Genomic DNA, 20022 nt, shown 5'->3' on the forward strand with positions numbered 1-20022 from the left:
ATTGCTGGTTAACCTTTCCTTCTCTTTCCTTTCTACTTACCTCAACATTATGGATTTCTCAAGGGAGGTCTGTCTTCACATAATGTACCCAAAGTATTATTATTTTCAGCCATGACATATTGGCTCCATGTCTGGGTTTACTCACTGAGTTGGTTTGTTAAATAAATCATAAATAGACAAGTTTGTAACCCAAACCCAAGCAAACTACATACTGTGTATTATGGTTTATTATGGTATTTGAATTGGACCATACTGATTCTGGTCTGCATATTGGCATGTTTGTTTTTAACATAGCATTCAAATGTGTGATCTTAAACTACAAAGAAATCCCATCCTTAAAATTTTATCTATCATGTGAATATCTTCTTCCATGTAATTAGTTTTTAAGCAGTATGAATTTTATTTATGTATTATTTTTGCATGTATTTAGATAATTTCCAAATCAATTATTTGGCTTTTTCCAAGAACTTTAAAACGAGCTAGTGTGTTTGTTTAATTACAGTTATGATATAAACTGTATATGCATGTGTGTATGTGTGATTTCATGGGTGTATAATGTCAATCATCTTGCTAATAGTTTTGTCTTTTCAGCTTTAAGCAGCCATTCCTGGCCAAATTATTGCCAGCGAACATTTTTTTGGCAAAAAGAACAGTCTACCAAGATTGAGTTGATTTTCATTGGTGCCACAATTTAATGGTGTTCTAATGGCTGATTTTAATATTTTTGTTTTGCAACACAGCAAGAAAAGTGGTAGGCACTGTGACACAAAGAATTTTTACTGTCTTTCAAACAATACTACTATTCAGGCCTGTTAATGGTTCTGTCATTAACAATATATCCAAAAAGAAATTAGCAATAAGTTTTTCCAGTTAACAAGAACTTAAACCACAAAATTAGTATACAATTGTTCTTCATGGTTCAGGTTTCCCTGTAATGTCACCACCTACTTCAGATGTCCTATCTGAGCGATAAATTTAGGATTATACACAGGTCTGAAAGTCTTGTTCCCTCCAAGGATTGCCCTCCTAAATGGGCACAGAAAAATGTGAGACAAACAAAATGATTAAATATAGGAAAAAATGAGCCACTTTATTGCTTTTAAATGTATTTGTATTACATTTAAATTAACTTATATTAGTACTGGATCTGACTATTTTGGGAAGTACATTTTTGAAAATGTATTCTGTGTTGATAAGGCTTAACATTGCCACTCAAATGTGAGTGACATCTTTTGTTTCTCGGTAGGCATCCTCTTTTCATAAAATACATTAACGAAATTGGTGAACTTCTTTATCACTCAACTACAGGAGTGGATTTAGATACCAAGTAATTTCCTCATGTCCTGCCTAGCTCTTGTAATATCACAGATGGGCAAAACAAATATTCTCCTCTAGGAGGATTTTCCCTGATCTGTACAACTGTGAAATAGATTGTTTTGAAGAGGAAGAGAAATTGGAGGACAAAAGGTATATCTAATAACAACCATACAAAATATTCTCATTCTGCGTAATATTGAAACCCAGAATCCAGTTCAAACAAGTTACAACTGCATTTATTTGGAACCCTGGGTTTCGTTTTTTTTGTACGTCATTTTTTCTCTCCTTTAAATTTGTTTTTATATCACATATCATTTAAAAGGAAGTTTGCATGATTGCACCATTACCCTTTATGTTTTGGGGACCATTACAAAAATACATTAGGAATTGTATTTCATAGGTTGTGTTTCTGTTATAGGCTGCAGGAAAAGTTTTGAGAAGAGGCTATAAGAATGACTCACGCAGACAGATTAGTAGCAGCTGTCTATCATAATAATTCTTCCCCTCCTTTCTTGGGGAAACTAATAAAAATCTGTTCCTCCAATATCTATAATAATGGCCAGCATTCTATTCAAAGAAAAGGGACACTATACTGGATAAAGACAAATCATCTGTCAAATGGAACCACAGTAACTGAAAATTGCAACATTTTTTCTTCCATAAACATATAAAATGCTTGCCTCCCAGTTGAATTATTTCCATGTTCAGCTTTATGTTTGGAAAATAAATTGATTCCCTGAGGACATTAATCATTCTGGCAAATTATTTTCCAATTGTAGCATAGTATAATATACAATAGTATTAACGAGTCCAGACTCACTGGGAGTCATGTGGCATACATGTTTAATAAATTACTGTGGTTGGTTGCATAGTCTGTCAGATGATTAAGCTGTATTAGCAGTTTTATCCTTTTATCAAGTCCTTCTCAAAAACCTTGGATAGGCAGATGTTGTTGTTTGATGGTGTTAAAGGCACTATCACAGGATGTAAGCTTTCCCAAGTAAAGCTGCCTTTTGCATCTGACTGATGGTAATTTTGTCTACAGGTAATCCCCAAGTTACAAGCGTTCACTTAACGCTTGTTCAAAGTTACGCAATAAGCATCCCCTAGTGTTTACGAGAAAATCCCAAAATTATGAATATTGCAGCACCACGGCAGTTGTTCGCCCTTACAAATAACTGCAGAGGCTCTGCAACATTCACCCTATTCCCCACTTCCCCACAACTGCTTCCCCCTCCCTTCCTGCTGCGTTTTCAACCACCCCATTTCCTCACAGAAGGATCTCCCCATCTCTCAAAAGTCTCCGTTCAGATAAAAGGTGTTTGAGTGCCTATAGGACCCTTGGAAACACAGCGATTCACTGTGTTTTAAGTGTCCCTAGGTGCTCAAACACTTTTTATCTTAACGGAGACCTTCGGGAGATGGGGAGCTCCATCTATGTGTGAATTCCAACACTTGAAAATGCAGCCATTTGCTGCGTTTTCAAGTGTTGCATTTGCTCACATATGGAGCTCCCCATTTTCCCGAGGTCTCTGTTTGGATAAAAGATTTTTGAGCACCAATGGGATCCTTGGAAACGCAGCAAATCACTGTGTTTCCAAGGCGCTCAAACACTTTCTGTCTGAATGGAGTCCTTCAAGAGATGTTGAGCTCCATTTGTGTGTGAATGCAATGCTTGAAAATCCTGGGAATCATGTAGGGTGATCGAAAACACAGTGATTTGTTTTTTTCAAGACTTTGTATTTGCACCCAGGAGGAGCTCCCCATCTCCCTGAAGTCTCCATTCAGATTAAAAGTGAGTTGCAGTGGCTTGAGTTTCTCCGCTCCATCCAAGTAGAAGGAAATGGAGGTGCAGAGCAGGATTGCTCTCAATAAGGCAGGCATACGCGAGTGAGCAGCGCACCTGCCTCTTCTTGAGAGCAATCCTGCTCTACAACTACAGTTTCTTCCTTTCGTACAGGGTAGAGAAACTCAAGCTGCTGCTGCTGCTGCTTGAGTTGGGAGAACAACAAGGAGAAGAGCAGTCAGGATTTGGGTTACCAGCCAGTCAGGCAAGGAATAGGTCAGGCAGTCTGGGTGGCTAGGTGGGGAAGGGAGATTGTGGCCACTGAGGTGGCTGCTGCCACCACCAGCAGCTTGGATGCAGGTGCCCCATGATGCCTCCCTGCTCAGTTGAAGGCTTTGTTTCTGCCCTCAAACAGTGCACCCGGGCCATGGACAGCATTGGTTCCTGCACCCAGCTGACTCTGATTCCACTCTTTGCCCCACAGGCAAGTAAACAAAGCAAAGACTCTCCCCCCCCAAAAAAATTGAAGCTTCTGGGGGCCATGATCTCTTTTGAACTCACATGATATTGCAGCACCCAGAAGCTTCCATTGTCAGTGTGAAAAGCATTTCCAAGCCAACTCCTTCAAAGAGAAAGAAACCGCACCAGAGAGGATTTTTGCAAGTTAAGTGAGTCCGGTGCAGCAGGAAGGGAAGGGGAAACATGAGGTATCATAGTGGATAGGAGAGGCCTTGGGGGCCTGTTCCATCCCTAGGCCCTCCATGGCCTTCCCCACCCTGTGATACTTCATGCGCACTTAATGAGCCACGTGAGTCTTAACGAACAAGGGAGTGTTCTCGTTTGAGATATGAGATTTACTCCCATGAATTTTCAAATTATGAATGGAACGGGCAGGCTCCATTACATTTGGAACTCGAGGACTATCTGTATTTCTAGTTGCATGTCTTTGAATTTTGTGATATTCTCCAGAACTTTTTCTTCTCTTCTGCTATCTCAAAATATTGCAACATCCACTATTACCACTTTTTGTCTTCCTTAATGATAATTGTTAAGTGTGCCATGTGATATGGCAGGTGCTTGTTTATTTGAATTCTAAAGTTATAGAATTCCTCATTTTCTAATACTTTAGTTATTTTGTGATCCCACCTGTTTTTGCTTGCAGGTAAATGGTATTTCTTGCAGATCCTCCAATGAACCACTGTTGCTACTTTACTTTGTCATGCTATTGTTTGTGGTCAGCCTGTGTGATCTTGCAGGAGCTAACTAGATGATCCATTGGTTTTTCAGCTTCTTTGCAGAGACAACATTTGCTATCTGTTTCTGTCTTCTCAAGTGTTGTTAAGGAAAGTGGCCATGTAATACTTTGTCTTGCCATGTTTCATTTCTATTCTTCATTTGGTCTTTCTTGTGGGCCAGTTTGGTCTTTTTGTAAGCCTTCATGGCATGCTAGCTCCAGTGTCAAGATATCTGTAATATGTAAGTATTTAATGTATACTTCAGTTCTTAGGGTAACTGAATGTAGCAATGAAATTCTAATCAATAGCTTTAAAATGCTTCTTCCCAATCAATATTCTGCTCTGTCATAAGCAGTGTTTTCTTAACTTACATAGATTTATATCATCATGTATTTTACATTTGAATTGCAGCAAGAGAATTACAATAGATATTTGAATTAAACTGTCATTATTATAAAGTAGGCAAAGTTCAGACATTTTAGCTGCTGTAAAATGAATAAATTTATAATATAATACTGCATAATTCATTAAAGCAAATGTATTTTAAATATTCACAGGATCTTCATTAAATAGATTTGTCTGAATGTTGGTGAAACTAAATTTCATTTGAATTTATAGAATACCTTTTTATGGATAATTATTTTTCATTTCTCACTCCACATTTGTTAGGATTAGCTTTTACTATTAGTCAGTCATTATCTCCTTCTCCTCTTCCAAGCTAAAACATATTGATCTTTTTATTAGTCCTTGTAAAAATCCAGAAGTGAAGTAGCAGCTCTAATTCTAAGTAGTAAAGTACTTAATGATATAAAGTAACTGTTGTTGCTGTTGTTCGAACCATTCAGTTATGTCCAACTCTTGATGACTTTATAGGCAAAAGCTCTCCGTGCTACCCTGTCAAGAACAGCTTCTTTCAGTTGTTGAAATTCATCTTTGTATCAGTTTTGATGTTATCAAGTCAGCATGTTCTTTGTTTGACCTTCTTGTCCCACTAACCATTCCTAGCATCATTGACTTCTCCAATGAATTTGCACTTATGACATGGCCAAAATTAATCAGATGTAGTCTTGTGATTTGGGCTTTTAATGATGTGCCTGGTTTTATATGATTCAGTACTTTTCTGTTGGTTGCTCTGACTGTCCATAGTATGGGCAATAATTTACACCAGCACCACAGTTCAAAGACATCAATTCTTCAATTAGCCATTCTTAGTGCCCAACTCTCATTCTCATACATCATTATAAGGAAGACTATTGCTCTAACTAGACTGCTTTTTGCATTTGTATCAATATCTCTGCTTTTCTAGATCTTAAGGTTATCCTGTGTTTGATTTCAGGAATAGAAGTGCCATAATGAACAATTTTTGATCCAAGGAAGATATATTCTCGAAGTAACTCAATTTCCTCCTTGTTGATTTTAAACATTTCATGTTAATCTGCAGTTGTTGTCATTGTTTTCCTGATGTTATGATTCAATCTTACTTTTTCACTTTGGTCCTTCATTATCCAGATCATTTTTTCCAGGTCTTCCTTATTTTCAGCCAATAGTGTTGTATCATCTATGTACCTCAAGTTATTTCTGGCTCTTCCCCAATCTTCACTCCAACATCAGGCAGTTCCAGACCTAATTTTGCATTATCATTTCAGCATACAGATTGAACAAAAATGATGATAAAATACAACCCTAACTCCCTTACTGATTCTGAACCAATCAGTGTCACTATAGAATATTCTTACTGTTGCCTCCTGATTAATGTACAGTAGTGATCTGATAAGTCTGACCAGGTGGGTTGGGACACCAAAATTGTTAGCTGCCCATAGCTTATTGTGTTCTACACAGTCAAATGCTTTTCTGAAATTGATAAAACAGATACTATACATAGATCCTTTTTGATATTCATGTGTCTTCTCCATAATCCAGCTAATATTGGCAATGTGATGGGAAGTGCTGTGCCCCTTTCTAAAGCCAGCTTGTACATCAAGTAACTCTTGATTGATGATATTCTATAGCCTCTGTTTAATGATTGGTCAACCTATTTTCCAAAGCTCCGGAAGGCAGGACAAGAAGCAATGGATGGAAACTAATCAAGGAGAGAAACAATCTAGACTAAAGAGAAATTTCCTGACAGAACAAAACTTTAACAGAATCTTGCTTGCATGAAAAATCAATGCAGCCTTGGAGCATTGCCTTTTTTTACTAGTGGGATAAAAACAGATCTTTTCAGCCCCGAGGAAAATTAAAGTAACTACTTTACTTTTAAAGTAAAGTAAATAAAGTAACTATTAATTAAATATTTTAGTGATCTAAGAACAGACAGTTGATCCCAGAAAAATAAAGTGCTCTTTTTCTAAAAAAGAAAGTCACATATTATTAAAACTAAAGACTGTCTGAAAAAAAAATGGTCAGTACTCAAAAATAATGAAATAACTATTTTTTCCCAGTGATAGCTTTGGAAACACAGTTTCAAGTTACAACTTGAAAAAAAGCACTTCAAAATAACAAGTATAACAATATTCTGAGTGGAAGTGTTGATTGTAGATAATGGAAAATCTAAAATACACATAAAATTCACAATTAGCAAAGGCACAAACAAGAAATAAGTCAAATATGCTTAGCTAAGTCATGAATCCTATTTTCTCCACTGTACCTTACCACAAAATACATTATTTTGGAGAAAACATTAAACTACTCCTGAGCCTAACAAATGATGTACCAAGATGATAGAAGTCTAATGTGTCAGTAAAAGATCTCTGCAACTCAAGCTGTTGATGTTGAGAAAAATCTATATCAGCAGAATCTTATTTTCTTCCTTGCAGAGCATCTGACAATTAGACTAGCTCACTTACCTAGGCAATAGTGCTCTTTTTCTCTAGAGGGCTGATGGCTTTTTGAATGGTAGTGTCAAAAATCCCACTGCAGGAAGGGAGGGAAGGGGGAAGGAAGGGGGAGGGAACTCTCCCCAGTGAAAACTAAACCCCGTAGAATTTGCTTCCACAAACTAATGAAAGAATCTTTAAAACTCAGAACAGACCAGGTTGCAAATTGTCTTCAATGTCTGAATACTGAAAATTAACATATTTCTAATATTGATGTTGATTAGAAATAATTGAATGATATGAATGATTGAATGGAACTACAGAAGGGTGCAAAGGTTAAGGATAAGACTCAGCTACTAAAAAAATATAAAACAAGGGCTTGATTCCATCTGAAGCCTTACAGACTGCTAAACAAAGGCTCACATGATTGATTACCAAGCTAAGGAGGAGCAGAGGTCAAGAAGCATTTGCCCTGTTCTCCAAACAATCATCCAAGGTGTCTCCCCAACCTTAATAACAGAGCCACCACCAGCAAAAACTGAAGACTACTGGTTGATGTATGTGAGAAAGAAGAATTTTATAGACTTCGTGTTAGTTTCTTTAGCCAGTAAGTGTGGATTCTGTCTGGGCCATGTGCTGTCCAACTCTTCATGTTCTTGAGCCATTGTTGTATGTCTGCTACTGTGGTGATGACTGGTTCCTGTTCCAGGAAAATGCTATGGTCTGCTCTCAGGTTCTGCATCCACTTTGCACTGGTGCTATGTATCTTTCCTTTTTCCATACCTTTCCATTAACTAATTAACTTCTCTCTGAGTTGCCTTGATTTTAGACTGAAACCGCAGGAAAAGTATGTACAACTGCTATTTTTGATTATGTACCCAAGCATGTCTAGGGTTATTATAGATTCTGACATTCTATGACCAAGATGTAATTCTGCTTGTGTCACTCTTTTGTATCCTTAAAATCAACTGACTATTGGCAAGTCAATATTTTTGTTCAATGCATAATGTTAAAAGCTTGAATAGTTTAATACAGTCTAAATAAGCTTTGTTTGGGGCTAATACTGGGAATGCAGATCACTGGGGAAAAATATTTGTTCCTTTATTTACTTGGTATATTCTAGGTAGAAGCTGTTACTAGGCTGAATGTAGACCTAGACACTCTCCCAGGATGAAAAGGAGAAGTGATTTCAATTAATTTTCCCTCCTGACTATTGAACTATATTTTACCTGCTATTGAGATGGGATTTTATATATATCCAACTTACTTCCATGAAAGGAAAGAGATTTTCTGTTCATAGAGAAATAGGCACAAATTGTATGTGTATTGCTTTAATAGAAGATGTAGATTATTTATTTATTTATTTTTATTTAGTTACATTTATATACCGCCCTCTCCCTGAGGACTCAGGGCGGTTTACAGGGAATTAAAAATCCAACATACAAAAGTTAAAACCGAATTAAAAAATATTAAATTGACCCTGTACACAATTAAAACCCCAATTATGCAAATTGCTGATTTTTTTGTTTTGTTTTGTGGCTCTAGTTCCTAAATATTTCCTTGGAATGTCTCATGATCCATAGCAGTAAAAACTGGCAGAACAGATGGTAGGGTGGAAGTTGACAAATGAAATCTCTTCTGTGGCTTCTGGAATCCGGCCTCTTGTTTTTTTAGTAAAATCTTGTATTTTGAAATCTTTACTACGGTTTTTTTGTGTGCAAAAATTACCTAATGTTTAAAACCCTAACAGTCTTTTGTTTGGTTTTGTTTTTAATTCTTTTTTGTCCTTTGGTTGCTGTGACCATTGATACTAAACATATTTTTGATGCCAACATCAAAATATGATATCAAACATGCTCTATGAATGAGTAGATAATATTTGGTTCCAAAATATGGACATCCTGAATAAATACTCTGGACTATAGCTTTACATTCCAAATCCATGCATCTTGCTTTGAAGTAAAACATATCATGTTTACTGATAGGCAGGGCTTTTTTTCTCATAGAACGCTCAGAATGGAGTTCCGGCACCTTTTTTGGATGGAACCTTGTAGGGTAGGCAAGGCGGGTTGTATGACATGTGTGAGTTCCGGCACCTTTTTCTTTTACAAAAAAGGCACTGCTGATAGGTATAGGCAGGTCAGCACAAGAGAGCCAATTTGGTGTAGTATTTAAGTCAGTGGTGTCAAACTGCTGGCCTGTAGGCTGGATGTGTCATGGCGAAACCACGCCCATCCCATTGCCGGTAATGGCAAAAAAAGTCATGATACGTTGTGACACATCATGTGACGTTGTGAGTTTGACACCCCTGCTAGAAATCTGGAAACCATGAATAAGCCCTGGCTTATCATGAAGCCAGCTGGGTAATCTTAGGCTAGTCACTTTTACTACTCCATTTTAAGTCCTCTTTTTTATTCTCAGATCTTCACTACTGAATACAAACATTTACTTCTTTCACTTTCTTCTTCCCTTCAATAGAATGATTGAGTTTTAAGTACTAAGTAATTCTTCCAATGTGGGATTAATAAATTTGTGTGTGTGCACCAATGGAGTACTATTTTGTACAGTTAGTGTAATTTGGTAATTAGTCTGAAGTTACTGATTACTTAATGCTAGTCAGAATCTTAACATAATGTTTTTATGATGAGTGAGCTTCTATTTTTCCCTAGTATTACTGCAGTCAATATCAATTTGTTTTAATTTTATAATATTCACACCTGCAGTGAAAATCTTTTCCCTTAGTCAGAAATTGCTTTCTTAAACATATTTTTATATGTCTTTCCAAAGCTTGAGGTGGATAAACAATTCCAGATTATATTTCATAAGTTATTAAATTGGGAACCATGTATAGCATGTCCTTCAACAAAACCGAATCCTTACATATTTCATACTGAGAGTTATCCCATTATAATGTTTCCCTGTTTTATAATTATTTACATCTGTATAGTTTTCAGCTGAAAGTCTTTTTGACCTTGTTGTAACATGAACCATTGAAAAAGCCTTGTCTCAAAATATTTCAGTGTTTTTATTTAATTTGGAGAAAACCAGGGGTGGAAGCTCTTGGGATCCAGTAAGTGCCATTTTGTCAATTCTTGGTTTACAGTGTTGCTTAAAAAATTCAAATTCTATCTTTTTTAAAAAGATGCATTATAGTTGGTAAATGCAAATGATTATATTTTTCGGTTTTTAGTAAAATACTTTTAGAACAGTGTAAGGAAAACTTTTCAATGGGTTTTCTATTGATATTTTCATTACATTCATGTATTAATTTAGCACAAAATACATTAATTGCATATGGAAAGGATAAGACCATGGCCCAGCTCTGGAAGTGGGATTTTCCTTTTATTAGTTGTATATTTGTGCAATCATTACTGTAAGCTTGGATGCAGAGATGAGAACACTGACAACAAGCCCTGGTATTTAAAATAGATGCTGGAGGTTATTGGTAGCTAACATCTTGAGAATTGTTACAGCATAATGCTTGCCTGTGCTATATCTGGCTCATGGCTAAAGCAGTTCTGAGATCTGCTGTTTTTATCCCCATGACTTCCTTTGATAACTCTGACTGCAAGCTCAGCATTCATATTTGCTTTCTATTCAGCTAAGGTATAGTGCTAGTAGAAGAAAAATTGCTTTAAGTTTGGGTATGTTTGAACATGCCTAAAATCTTTCTCGATATTAGAACCAGGGCTTTTTTTCTCATAGAACGCTCAGAACGGAGTTCCGGCACCTTTTTTGGATGGAACCTTGTAGGGAGGGCAAGGAGGGTTGTATGACACGTGTGAGTTCCGGCACCTTTTTCTTTTACAAAAAAAGCACTGATTAGAACATAATAGGTTAGAAATGATATCTTATTTAAATTCTACATGCAATCAACATTGGATGATAAGGAATAAAATGTACAGTGGAATTTTAGCACTGAAAATTTAAGATCCCTCTAAGCAATCTAAATTCCATATTTTCTGGTCTTTGCAAAATATGCTGAACTGTGTGCCCTATTAAATTTTAAGGCATTCATATAAACTTTCTGACCTCGCCTACTCAGGATTGCTATTTTGTTTTTTGTTTTTTTTAAATCCCATTTATATCCCGCCCTTCTCCGAACACTCAGGGCGGCTTACAATCTAAAGCCGAAATCAATGTGCTTCTTGATCTATGTGGTTTTAAATAACCAAAAACAAAAAACAAAACAAAGAAATCTCCAAAGATTTTCTCTTTATTAATAACATTGTTTTCTTCAAGTGAAAATAAGGAAGATACAGACAAAAGACTCTACTTCTGATCATGAGGACCTCCCTAGCTGATAATGGCAATTACTATTTTATTTATTTATTTATTTATTTTATTGTATTTATATACCACCCTTTCCCGAAGGACTCAGGGCGGTTTACAGGGTGATTAAAAACAAAAAATACAAAAGTTAAAAACAATTAAAAAAATTATATCAATCCCTGAACAAATAAAAACCCCAATTAAAATTAAAATTCTCAGCCTGGGCCAGAGAGCTCGAAGAACCAGGTCTTCAGGTCCCGGAGGAATGAACGGAGGTCGGGGGCAGTCCTAAGCTCCACTGACAGCTAGTTCCAGAGGGCAGGCGCACCCACTGAGAAGGCCCTCCCCCTGGGTGTTATCCGGCGGCAATCTTTTACTGGTGGCACCCTGAGAAGACCCTCCCTGTGGGAGCGCACTGGACGAAGGGAGCTCGATGCCCCTTTAAATAGTGATACACTTGTAGTTTCCAGAATAACAACCGATGTGAATCATACACACTGCATGAGCTATCTGCTTATTTTATCTCTATGACAATTGTTCACTTTCAGTATATCAGCAGAATAAGTAATTATAAAACAAAAATTATTCAATCAGAAATAAGAATACTGTTGTACTGTTTTTCATCTATTGTTCAACTATTTTTAGTTCCTTCTTTTTTGAAAGAAGCTATCATCTTTGGAGAAGCAGTAATGCTGGCAATTCCTAATAAAGCAAGTAGGGTGATGAGCATCATAATTATTTAAGGAAGACACATCATAACATTGTACTGCTGTCCCTAAATAATGAGTACTGTCACTCTCAACTACAGGAGCAAGGATAAAGTCTCCATTATGTGAACATTAGTTAGAATAAAATATCTGTAGGAAAATAAGTATAGCACATTTTGAAGAAGTTCTGGTATAGAAAACAAGATATTTGGCTGTATATGTGCTACTTAACCAATGCTTGCATCATCTTTAAAATACTCATACCTCAGAATAGCTGTGTCCTTGGTAAAATTTGGAATATTTTTGTTAAAAAATAGGGGTGAGAATCAATTAAATTGTCCGAATCAATTAAACCAATCTGTCTGAAAATATTGGTTAGCTCTTCAAAATGTTCCATGTAAGAATCTATAATTGTAACTGAATTTCTAGAAAAATCAATAGGAAAGGAATTAGTTTTTCTAATTATTTCAATATCTAAGAATTTTAAATATTTTTTTTAAAAAAGAATGGCATTTTACTTTCACTTTCATATATAAGAATTAGTAGGAAAGGGAGAGGTATTGGCAGATTTGTTTTCCAAACAAGATGTGATTTAAGCAGTGCTTTTGAGGAAGATATTGAGGCTTCTTTGATCCTTTGCTTCATTCTGTTCTGCCCTTTAGGGGGACGAGAACTGGACTGGGGAAAAAAAATCTAACCATGCAATGGTAGCAGAGTTAAGAGTACCCTTTTGCTCTGATCTAGTGCCCCTGATTTTAATAATATACACTTTGTTAGTTCTATCTCATCTGAGCAGAAGTATTTTGAAGTACTGAAATTGAGTCAAAAAGAAATTATTTGTGATGCACACTTTTCTGATTTTCCATCTAACTCTTGTGTTCATTGTCCAACTTTCTCTCTCTTTTCTATTGCAGCTCAAGGAACAAAAGGATGCATGTTCTTTCCCATTTATTACATATCCACACAACTAAACAAGATTGTGCAGGAAACAAATTCTTTTGTTTTCTTCCTGTCTGAAATAAGCCTTTTATAATAAGCAATATTGTATGCCTATATTTATTTGTATTCCTTTTTCCTTTCTTAGTTTCACTGAAACATAAGAACTTTAGATGTTCTTATATGTTTCCTTTTATTTAGGAAATCAAAATATTACTAATATTCAGATATGTCTCACAACTGTTGTCAAACATGAGATTGATTTGTTTTATAAAAAGGTTTTTTTTGTTACATGCTGAAATCATAGTAAAGAAAACATCAGCTTCCTGTAGCTTTAAATGTGTATAACAAGTATACAGTAGTTTTCTAAAACATTATTCTAGCTTAAGAATGTAAATGCCCAGACATTTGAATATATTTGATGTAGTAGTGAAAAAAAGAGAGAAAGGTCTGTGTGTATTTAGGAATAACCTCAGTTTAAAAGGAAAATCTCTTCTGAACTCACTGATTCCTTTCTGATCCTGATCCTTCATCTTCTCAAGGATAAAGTATTCATTCATAGTCATCAAAGATGGAGCTGACAAGAAAGGGCCAGTGCTTTTTTGTAAAAGAAAAAGGTGCCGGAACTTACACATGTCATACAACCCGCCTTGCCTACCCTACAAGGTTCCATCCAAAAAAAGGTGCCGGAACTCCGTTCTGAACGTTCTATGAGAAAAAAAAAGCCCTGGAAAGGGCTAACTAGTTTTCATAGCTAAAAGGCAAGGCTTAAATAAGAAGGAAGTCTGCTCCCTTCAGACTGTGATTTTTCACCCTAGTGGAAGTGAGTGATGAACTGCCATGTCAGTTTCTGAAGGGCTTGCTTGGCTTTCTTGTCTCAAAGCCCAATTCTATACCTGGACATAGACTGGCTGAACTTATCCCTTTAACTAGCATTTGTTGGGATCTATCCTATTGGCTTCCACATTCTGCAAAGCTCTTAGTTGTTCTTGTGAAATTAACCTATCTGTAGTAAAGAGTCACCTCGTGGTGAGATGGGCAGCAAAACAAATGTAATAAATGAAAATAAAGAGTAATATGATTATCTAAGGTGTTTTCTGTATTTGGATCAAAAACTTCACACATGATTAATGAGATTGAAATAAGAGGACACAACTTCTTCATCTGTGTGTGAATATGCAAGAAGGAAAGGAATTCTTTCTAGATCTGAACATCACCATAGCAACAGGGCTTCAGTAAATGCAATGGGATTTTTAATTTTGTTTAGAATAGTTCATTATCTGTGATCTTGCAAATTGCTGTGAAAAAGTAAATATTCACACATCAGCATTTATTACACTTTGACTTATTAATAGAAGAGTATATGTCAATTCAAAGCTTGACCTATGTTATTCTGCATCCATTTTTGAATCCATTTTTATTTAGAACTTTAAAAAAATATTTTTATAAGACTACAATATAATGGAATGAGTGCCTTTGTAGTCATAGCTGAATTTTATATTGTTCTCATATTAACTTATGTAGTCATAACTGAATTTTATATTGTTCTCACATTAACTTACAATGATTAAGAAACACTGATGGATAAATGCATTCTAATTCACCCATTTGTCTGTTGGTAAAGATTTTACAGGTTTAGATCACAATCAGGAAAATTCCACAATTTTTAAATTAGACCATTTCTCACTTATTTCCAGTGTTTAATTATCTCTCTTTAAAAAGATTATTGAATGCTTTTGGGTTTTCATCTCATTGTGTCCCTTTATAGTTTTAGAAAAACATTATTTGTACATGATAGTTCCTTGATTAGGATATTTTAGCCATCAATAGATACTCGGAGATAAACCACATTTACACACCATTCAGAAGAAGCAACACAAAGATTTAAAAGGAAACAAAAAGACAGATCCTCTCCAGCAGTAACACGCAGATAAGCAGCAGTTAATAGAAGACAAAGAAAATACCGTGCACAGGACCTACCAAGGAGAAAACCACAACTCTATCAACACTGGTAGGGCAAAGCTACTGGAATGGGAGCAAACCCCATCATTACTAGTACTGATGATGTTACCTAGCTGGGTAATGAATACCCAAGCTCAGAGGGTTCCATAGTTGAATCCTACATATTGGACTTGTTCAGAACTTTATATGGCATCACATATTCCACTGAATACTCTCTGAATTTGTTTCGGAGAAATTTCCTTACCTACTCAGAGAAACAGAATGCTCATTGGTGGGGAAAAATAGCAGTGCGAGCAGGAATGACTTCCAACTTCCTGCTGGTTTCCCCATTGAGTTTCCCTGTGGGAAGCTGACAGAGATCATCAGAAATCTCCCGCCCTCCTTTTCTTCCCCCACTTCCTTCTTCACTGTTGCTTCCAGCAGGCAGATAGGTGGCTCCTGCTGGGTGGGCGAGGGAGCTTGGGATTGAAGATAGGCTGGGAAATTGATACAGAACATTGAAAATGATGTGACTGCAGTAGCAGGCCAGCAGCAGCCGGTATCACTGAAGTTTTTAGTAGTATATAGATTTAGGATATGGAAATAGGTCTAAGAACATGAATTGGCATGTCAACAATAATGTTGCAATATTGCTGAAGCTAGGCAGATATAGAGAATCATAGAGATGACTTTGCAAAAAAATATATGCAGTAATTATTGAGAAAACGTGAACTTAGCTTGAAAAATAGGAAGACCTAAAGCAGTGGTGTCAAACTCAATTTCATTGAGGGCCGCATCAGCATTGCGGTTGCCCTCAGGGGGCCGGGTGGGGGTGGTCTACTGCATGGGCGTGGCTAGAGTGCGTATGGCCTACTGGGTGGGCATGGCCAGCTCTACATTGTTCACATCAAGGGTGCCTATGGGGGCCTGGGCAGGAGTGGGACAAATCTGAGGGTCTCTGGCAGAAGGAGGGTCTCTGGGCAAGGGCCAAGGCAGTGGGGGCCGTTCCCTCCCTGTTTCCAGGATGGCTTCGCGGGCCACATGAAACCACTTCGCGGGCCGGATCCGGCCCCCGGGCCTTGTGTTTGACATGTCTGACCTAAAGGATTGGCTTAATTTAGTATAAGAGGGAAGGAATGAGAAATATTGTCACATTTTCAAAATTCATTTATTGTAGCCCATGTTCTATATTTCAGTATTTCTTGTGGTATCTGTTTCCTGAACCTGTTTCTACCACAAAGGATTGACAGCATGCTGTGCATGTTCAAAATTTGGGACACCAGTAGGAATGTCATCAGTGTGTAATAGGCAATCATTCGAGATAGCAATCACTGTGGGTCCTTGGTGCTTTCTGAGCTTGGTTACTTTCTTGTAGACATTTCATTACCAAACTAGGTAACATCATCAATGATGTTATCTAGTTTGTGATGAAATGTCTGAAAGAAAACAACCAAACTGTCCTATACCATTCTACATGCACATACATACTGTAGCTTCCATTATTAACCAAATCCAACAATTATTAGATGAGGCAACTTTTTGCCAATTTCTCACAACCAAAATCAGTGGAGAAGCTAGTATGAAGTTGTAAGTCACAGTTGTCAGTCAGGTAAGTGACTGCTGCCAAGTGGGGAGGAAAAAAGAGGGTGTGCAAGAAGTATGATGAGGAACAGGTTGAATGGATGGGGGGAAGGTGCAAGATGGGTGCAGTATGGGTTGGGAGAGTGCATGGAGGTGCAGCAAGGATTGGGGAGGGGTGTAAAGCTGTGGTACATTCAGGGTGGGTGTGTGGTGGTTGCATGAGTGAATCATGCAGGGTGAGCAGACAGGGACTGGGGGTGGATATATGGGGAGGACCCTTCCCCACTGATTTGTGACCTTTCCTGCTGGCTTTCTGAGAAAGTCAGTGGGCAAGCCAGCAGGCAAATGGCAAATGGAAATCATGTGATTGCAAGATGCTGCAACTGGTCATAAATGCAAACCGGTTACCAAGCATCCAGATCTCCAGACCTCACATGATCATGAGTGTGTTGGAACAGCTGGAATTCTGAGGACAGGTCACAACTACCATTCATTTCATTCATTCACCTACCCCTCGTATTAATTAAAATAATAAATTTTTCACTTTTGAAATACGTGTTTAAAATATATTTGTATATTAATCATAAAAGCTTTTAATAATTGCAATACACAGTTTTGTTTACTTTTGTGTAATTGGTGCAATACAGTTTTTTTGTTTTTAATTTTCTCATTTGAACTGGAGTTGTTTGCTGTGTTTACAGCATATCAATGATTAGCTGATCAGAAAGGCATTGGCAACTAGCTACTGTACTACTAAAGCATGCATGCCACAAGTTCTGCCTCTTTGTACTTAGATTACACTGTTACATGTAAGTATGTTAAGAACAGGATTGTATTGAGGCTCATGTTTTATCATTTCTTCCCCTTTGCCCATTCATGAATATCCAAAACTGATTTTATACACAATTGTGTGTCTGTATACACCCATATAGACTCAAACACACTTTTTCCTAGTGGAGCTAATTATTCACCAAGGACTTGTGAAATTCTGTGCTAATGAAAGAAAACATAAAAAGGACAAAATGTCTGAATAATAAAAAGCTGCTGTAAGCAAATGGGAATGAGATTTTAAATGGGAACAAGCCGCTGGCTACAGTGTACAACTGAACTAATGAGTGCAGTAGACAGCTGGAAGGAATAATGTGATAGGAAGTTAAATGTCAAGCACTCAGAAAAACTTAAAATACTCAGGGATCCCAAATTATTGTTAGATCAAGACAGTGCAAATGCATAACAGCTATAATACAGTACCTATATTTCAGCAAAAAGGCTGGCATTCAGAGGTAAAGTCACTTTAGCAAATGACTGTTGTAAGCAAGAACTGATGGAATAGTTCAGAAAACAATAGTTACTGGGAAGCAAAGTAGGGATGAGAATTGTATCACAGTCCAATATGTGGTTTTTGCTAAGTTCCTATGCAGTACAAGATAGGATAAAGATGTTTAAATATAAAAATGGACAAAAGGATGCTATACTTTCCATCCTGAAAATATTTGCAATTTTTCACTAGTTGAATAAATTTTATCTTTCAGGAGAGGAGAAGGTATATTTGGGACAAAAGATACAGACTGGATGTTCGGTCATCCTTTAATGTTCATTCAGTATAACTCCTGAGGTGGTACTCCTGCCATTTCTTTCTTATCCCTTTGCTCCTTTTTAAAATGATCTATCCTACTTTAAAGCAGCCATATCTGACAGGAATGCAATTAAGGCAGCAGTCTGAATTCCCTATTAGTACTGACCGAACTAAATTGCAGATTGAATTACAAGATAAGGTACCTTCAGCAAGGAAGATAATGTCAATATAACTAGACTGCAGTTTTGAAACTGTTAAAGGAATATTTGTGAAAGAGAGCTTCCTATGACAATATATTTAGAAATGTGTAATGTTGTCAATGAGGGACGTTGTGGCTCAGTGGGTTAGGACGCTGAGCTTGTCGATCAGAAGGTCGGAAGTTTGGCGGGTCAAATCCCGAGTGCCACGTAGCAGAGTGAGCGCCTGTTACTCGTCCCAGCTTCTGCCCACCTAGCAGTTCGAAAGCATGTAAAAATGCAAGTAGAAAAATAGGGACCACTACGGTGGGAAGGTAACAGCGTTCCATGCACCTTTGGAGTCTAGTCATGCCGGCCACATGACCACGGAGACGTCTTCGGCTTTGAAACGGAGATGAGCACCGGCCCTTAGAGTTGGAAACAACTAGCACACATGTGCGGGGAAACCTTTACCTAATGTTGTCTACTTTACATCATATTGTTGTATGAGTTTCCTCAGTGCAAGAATCCCAATTGCACATGGATGACAGCATAGCAGTTTCTGTTTGAACACTTCCGGGGAAGGAAACCCTGCCCTGTTCTACATACTTAGTTCTAAATTCATAATCACAACATGAAAATAATTGTTTTCTGATAGTAAGGAACATTTTCTAACATTCAACTGAAACATATCTTCCTGAAACTCAAAGGGTCTTGACCCTTAAAATGATCAATGAATTTGAATAAAGAAATCTAAAGTTGAAGTGATGCTTGAAGAAATCAATATGTCATTTATTTTTAATAGTATAACTATAGTCTGGATATTACTGAGCTCTCCAGAGAAACAGTATTGCAACTGCATCCTTGAACCTGCCCAAAATGTCTTCTCAAGATTAATACCTTGAATTTTTCCCCATAGGATCTACTTTCAAATCACTGATTATCCTTGTTACCCTTCATGATATTTTGTTTCCATTCTACAGTGCAGGACCTAGAATGGAACATAAAACTCAAAGTGAATCTTACTAATGCAAAATATTATGCAATTATTATTTACCATGAAACTTCTGTTAAGGCAGTCTTAAATTGCAGTTCATTTTTGCAGTCATGTCACTCATTTCTGGTTCATAGTAAGTTTGCAATCTTGTTGAATGTTATTCATATGTTGCTACAACTAAGAGCTTGGACTTGGAAATTAAGGATCAGCTGTCTGATTAGTAGTTACATATGAAACCACTGAAGAATCCTTGGGATGTTGGCTAGAACTTCACAGAAGAGGCAGAAGTACTTTTGAGATAATGCCAACAAAACTGCATGAAAGTCATAAAGAATCAACGTTGGCTTGAGGATATTTTTAATTTTACTTTATTGTTAAACCATATCATTCCATTCTGCATTTACACATTTAATTTCTCTTTTCTAACTGAAAACATCTTACATTTTCTTATGTGCAATTTCATACTGTTATTTATAGCCTGGTCCTCTATTCTCTGAAAATAATCTTGCTTTTAATTTTTATCTTTTAGTGTTTCACACATTTTTGTATTTTTCTAAAGTGTTCCCTCCAAGTGAAAAATATGAAAATAAAAATATAAAAAATATTGGGTCTTGTGATACCTGACTTTATGAAGAATGATTGATGAATATTTTTAGATTACACTTTTTGAGCCAGCTATATA

This window comes from Vipera ursinii (genome assembly GCF_947247035.1).
Source record: "Vipera ursinii genome assembly, chromosome: 6".
NCBI classification, from domain to species: Eukaryota; Metazoa; Chordata; class Lepidosauria; order Squamata; family Viperidae; genus Vipera; species Vipera ursinii.